The following is a 6,000-nucleotide window of genomic DNA, read 5'->3' as shown; positions in this document are numbered from 1 at the left end:
CATTTCAGACTCATGCTGGAGTCCTAAACACTACGAGCTGCCAGTCTGCTTTGTTCACAAAGGAGAACACTCAGAGCTGCCAGTCTGCTTTGTTCACAGCCTGTTTGGCTGTGAACAAAGCAGGCTGGCAGCTCTGAGTGTTAAGGACTCCAGCATGAGTCAGAAATGCTTGCTGACAGGACTGATCGGGAAAAATACAATAGAAAGAAGCATATTTTTCATTAACATGCTATTGGAAAGTTATTCAACATTCATTAATCTAAAATATATCAAAAGTTTATTTGATGAGAGGTACTCTTTAAATAAATCTTCAGCCTGCAGCCCTGTCACCACGCAGGGGCCCCGCTATGCAGACTGGGAAGAGCAGACAGGAAGCTCCTCCCCCTCCCCTGTATGCTGCTGCTGGACCTTGTGGAGCAGGCCCGCTGTGTGTATACAGGCCCGGACACCACCAGTATGGAAAACTTACCTGCCCAGTGCCCACTGCTCATGCTGCCCTTTTAAAGTAAGTAACTTGCTTGGGGGAGAGGGGGAAAGTTGTAGGAGACAGTGGGAGGTAGTTCAGTGTTTCCCAACCAGGGGGCCTCCAGCTGTTGCAAAACTACAACTCCCAGCATTCCTTTGGCTTTATGAGCATACTGGGAGTTGTAGTTTTGCAACATCTGGAGGCCCCCATGTTGGGAAACACTGATCTATCTATCTATCTATCTATCTATCTATCTATCTATCTATCTATCAATCTATTATATATCTATCTCCTATCTATCTATCTATCTATCTATCTATCTCATATCTATCCATCCATCCATCTATCTATATCCATCTATTTATGCATCTATCTATTTTTCTCATATCTATCTATCTATCCTCATATCTATCTATCTATCTATCTCATATCTATCTCATATCTATATCTATCTATCTCATATCTATCTATCTATCTATCTATCTATCTATCTATCTATCTCATATCTATCCATCCATCCATCCATCTATCTATATCCATCTATTTATGCATCTATCTATCTATTTTTCTCATATCTATCTATCTATCTATCTATCCTCATATGTATCTATCTATCTATCTCATATCTATCTCATATCTATCTATCTATCTATCTATCTCATATCTATCTATCTATCTATCTCATATCTATCTACCTATCTATCTATCTAACTCAGATAGATGAGAGATAGATAGATAAATAGATATGAGAGATAGATAAGTAGATGGATGATATATATATATATATATATATATATATATATATATATATATATAGATATGAGATAGATAGAAAGATAGATAAATAGATGATATATAGATAGAGAGATGATATATAGAAAGATACATAAATAGATGGATAGATAGATGATAGACAGATCGATAGATAGATGATAGATACATAGATATCCTCATGCTGCTAAAACCTCCACGCTGTGTCATTTGGCCACTATATGGTCTCCTGATGCTTCAGCCTCATCCAAGCTGTGTCATTCAGCAACTATGTGGTCTCCTCATGCTGTCAACACCTCCAAGCTGTGTCATTCAGCCACTATATGGTCTCCTCATGCTGCCAACACCTCCACACTGTGTCATTCAGCCACAATATGGTCTCCTCATGCTGCCAACACCTCCATGCTGTGTCATTCAGCCACTGTATGGTCTCATCATGTTGCCAACACCTGCACGCAGTGTCATCCAGCCACTATATGGTCTCCTCATGCTGCGAAAACCTCCACGCTGTGTCATTCAGCCCCTATATGGTCTCCTCATGCTTTAGCCTCATCCAAGCTGTATCATTCAGCCACTATATGGTCTCCCCATGCTGCCAACACCTCCACGCTGTGTCATTCAGCCACTATATGGTCTCCTCATGCTGCTAAAACCTCCACGTTGTGTCATTCAGCCACTATATAGTCTCCTCATGCTTCAGCCTCATCCAAGCTGTGTCATTCAGCCACTATATGGTCTCCTCATGCGGTCAACACCTACACACTGTGTCATTCAGCCACTATATGGTCTCCTCATGTTGCCAACAGCTCCACGCTGTGTCATTCAGCCACTAAATGGTCTCCTCATGCTGCCAAAACCTCCACGCTGTGTAATTCAGCCACTATATGGTCTCCTCATGCTGCCAAAACCTCCACGCTGTGTCATTCAGCCACTATATGGTCTCCTCATGCTTCAGCCTCATCCAAGCTGTGTCATTCAGCCACTATATGGTCTCCTCATGCTGCCAACACCTCCAGGCTGTGTCATTCAGCCACTATATGGTATCCTCATGCTGCCAAAACCTCCATACTGTGTCATTCAGCCACTATATGGTATCCTAATGCTGCCAACACCTCCACACTGTGTCATTCAGCCACTCATACTCCTCATCTCCTCATACTGATGCCACCTCCAGGCTCTGTCCGTGTGCCGCACTGTGGCAGTGATTCTAAAAGCAATGCCGGTAACCTGCATGTTATTCTGAATAACAGTATTTTTTCACTACCCCAGCACACTCCATATGCGTGTTAAAACACAGGAAAGTGTTCTACACCCCTATTGAGGCTGTCTGTAGGCCAGAAATAGCCATTTTTAATATAGATCTGCCGCGAATAAATTTGGATCGAAACAAATTATTTCGAAAAATTTGGCAAATCGATCTCTAGTTATAAACCACTACAGGCCTAATCTTCAAGCAGAGAGTCCAGCCTTCAGCACTGGGGTATTGTCAGTCACTCAACCAGTAACCCAACCCTATTGTTCTCTAAGCTAGCGAAAATTCCTTCTGTGCTGCTGAAAGTCTAAGAAGAAAGTTAAAATTGTATACTTACTGTAATTTTTCTTTCTTCGAGACAGAAGGCAGCACATATAACCCACCCAATAAAATTAGTTGAGCATCTAAGAAAAGAGTTCAGTCAATTACACAGTTTTGATGTTTGATTGGTATCTATTTATTAAGTATGCTGATTCTGCATTGGTTGATTGTTTTGGAGTTTTTTTCCAGGTGGGCGGTCCTAAGATGAATAAAAGAGGCTAGGCCTATTCCTTCTGTGCTGTCTTCTGTCTCGAAGAAAGAAAAATTACAGTAAGTATACAATTTTAACTATAATACTGTCCCTATATACAAGAATATAACTACTGTAATATTGCTTATATATACAAGAATATAACTAGATCTGTTGTCAACTTAATTCAAAAATAGAAATGCTCCTATGTAGAAGAATATAGCTACGATAATACAACCTCTTATGCACAAGAATATAACTACTATAATACTACTTCTATGTACATAAATATAACTACTATAATTCTGCCTCCTATGCACAAGAAGATAAATACTATAATTCTACCTCCTATGTAGAAGAATATAACTACTATAATACTGCCCTCCATCTACAAGAATATAACTACTATAATACTGCTCCTATATGCAAGAATATAACTACTATAATGCTGCTCCTATATACAAGAATATAACTACTATAATACTGCCCCTATGTACAAGAATATAACTACTATAATACTGCCCCTATGTACAAGAATATAGCTACTATAATTCTACCTCCTATGTACAAGAATATAACATCTATAATTATGCCTCCTATGTACAATAATATATCTGCTATAATTCTACCTCCTATGTACAAGAATATAACTTCTATAATACTGCCTCCTATGTATAAAAATACCCCTATTATAATACTGCCTCCTATGTTCAAGAATATAGGAGGATATTTATCAAAACCTGTGTAGAGGAAGAGTGGTGTAGTTGCCCATAGCAACCAATCAGATTGCTTCTTTCATTTTTAAAGAGGCCCAGGAAAAATGAAAGAAGCAATCTGATTGGTGTCTTTGGGCAACTGCACTCTTATAGTATTTATATTCTTGTATATATAGAGAATTGTATTAGTTATATTCTTGTACATGGGGCAGTACTATAGTAGTTATATTCTTGTACACAGGAGCAGTATTATAGCCATTATATTCTTGTACATAGGAACAGTATTAAATTAGTTATATTCTTCTCTATAGGAGCAGTATTATAGTAGTTTTATTCTTGTACATAGGAGCAGTATTATAGTAGTTATATTCTTATTCATAGGAGCAGTGTTATAGCCATTATATTGTTGTACATAGGAACAGTATTAAATTAGTTATATTCTTCTCTATAGGAGCAGTATTATAGTAGTTTTATTCTTGTACATAGGAGCAGTATTATAGTAGTTATATTCTTATTCATAGGAGCAGTATTATAGCCATTATATTCTTGTACATAGGAACAGTATTAAATTAGTTATATTCTTCTCTATACGAGCAGTATTATAGTAGCTATATGCTTGTACATAGGAGCAGTATTGTAGTAGTTATATTCTTGTACATAGGAGCAGTATTCTAGTAGTTATATTCTTATACATAGGGACAGTATCCTATTAGTTACATTCTTGTCTATAGAAGCAGTATTATAGTAGTTTTATATTATACATAAGAGCAGTATCATAGTAGTTATATTTATGTACATAGGAACAGTATCATAGTAGTTATATTTATGTACATAGGAGCAATATTATAGTAGTTATATTCTTGTACACAAGAGGTTGTATAGTTGTAGTTATACATATACTTCTACATAAGAACCTTTCAATGTTTGCATTAAATTGAAAACAGATCTATCACTTCATGCCAAAAATGGTGCAAAAACAAACAATTTCTACTTAGGTGTCAAAATTCAGCACAGTGTGAATGATATCTGTGACAGCAATGGTGAGGCAGTTTTCCCATTCAGTGAAGTCTGACTGGGGTTAGATAACACTGGTGTATGATGTACAGCTCTATAAAACTTATTGGGGTACATTTATCATTGTCTTTTATAGTAGCTATGTTCATGTAGATAGAAGGCAAGGTTATAGTAGTTATATTCTTGTACACAGAGGACAGTATTCTATTAGTTAAATTCTTGTATATAAGAGGTTGTATTATAGTAGTAATATTCTTGTACATAGGAACAGTATTATAGGAAGTATATTCTTGTACATACAGGTGATACTCAAAAAATTTGAATATCGTGCAAAAGTTCCTTTATTTCAGTAATGCAACTTAAAAGGTAAAACCAATATATGAGAGAGACTCATTACATGCAAAGCAAGATAGTTCAAGCCGTCTTTTATTAAACTTGGAGAAGAAGTAGAGGAGGCACTGGATTGCAGTTACTTGAAATGTATTCCTCAGGTCACAGATACAAACACTGGCCAACGGGCCATTTCTCACTCACATGCGCTTAAAATTGTGATGATTATGGCTTACAGCTCGTGAAAACCCCAAATCCACAATCTCAGGAAATGAGAATATTGTGAAAAGGTGCAATATTCCAGGCTCAACGTGTCCCACTCTAGTCAGCTAATTAAGCCATAATCCCTGCAAAGGGTTCCTGAGCCTTTAAATGGTCTCTCAGTCCGGTTCAGTAGCAATCACAATCATGGGAAAGACTGCTGACCTGACAGTTGTGCAGAAAACCATGATTGACACCCTCCATAAGGAGGGAAAGCCTCGAAAGGTAGTTGTAAAGGAAGTAGGATGTTCCCAGAAAGTTATGTGGAAGGGAAACGCGTGGAAAACGTGTGCAAAAGGAGCAGAGATGACCCCAGCCTGGAAAGGATTGTCAGGAAAAAAACATTCAAAAGTGTTGGGGACTTTCACAAGGACCGAGGCTGGAGTCAGTGCTTCCAGATCCACCACACACAGACAGATTCTGGACATGGGCTTCAAATGTCGTATTCAGGGGCGAACATATCGCCTGTGCAGCCGGTTCAGCTGCACAGGGGCCCAGCGTGAGAGGGGGCCCGCTGCCCTCTCCAGGTCCGGCCCCAGAGGCGAGCATTAGGCCACATACCACCGCATACTCCCCGACCACAGCAAGTTTGACAGCACCCGGATGGACGCTGCGTTCAACCACCCCTGCAGCCAGTGGCGTCTCTGGGGGGGGCGGGGTTAGGGGGGCCAGAGGGGGC

General features: G+C 39.0%; 1 long non-coding RNA gene across 1 annotated transcript in view; it reads left to right on the top strand.

Annotated features, from left to right (window-relative positions):
- The first annotated feature begins 413 nt into the window (after nt 1–413).
- The window catches only part of LOC130296586 (uncharacterized), a 62,890-nt gene continuing 57,303 nt past the window's right edge, over nt 414–6,000 (top strand). The window contains exon 1 of the long non-coding RNA XR_008849240.1: nt 414–505. This is a non-coding gene — a long non-coding RNA (uncharacterized LOC130296586). The remainder of the gene's footprint in view (nt 506–6,000) is intronic.

The sequence above is a fragment of the Hyla sarda genome, chromosome 12, assembly GCF_029499605.1.
Source record: "Hyla sarda isolate aHylSar1 chromosome 12, aHylSar1.hap1, whole genome shotgun sequence".
Classification (NCBI taxonomy): Eukaryota; Metazoa; Chordata; class Amphibia; order Anura; family Hylidae; genus Hyla; species Hyla sarda.
The sequence above is the reverse complement of the archived record's forward strand: the minus strand, read 5'-3'. Positions and strand labels throughout refer to the sequence as shown.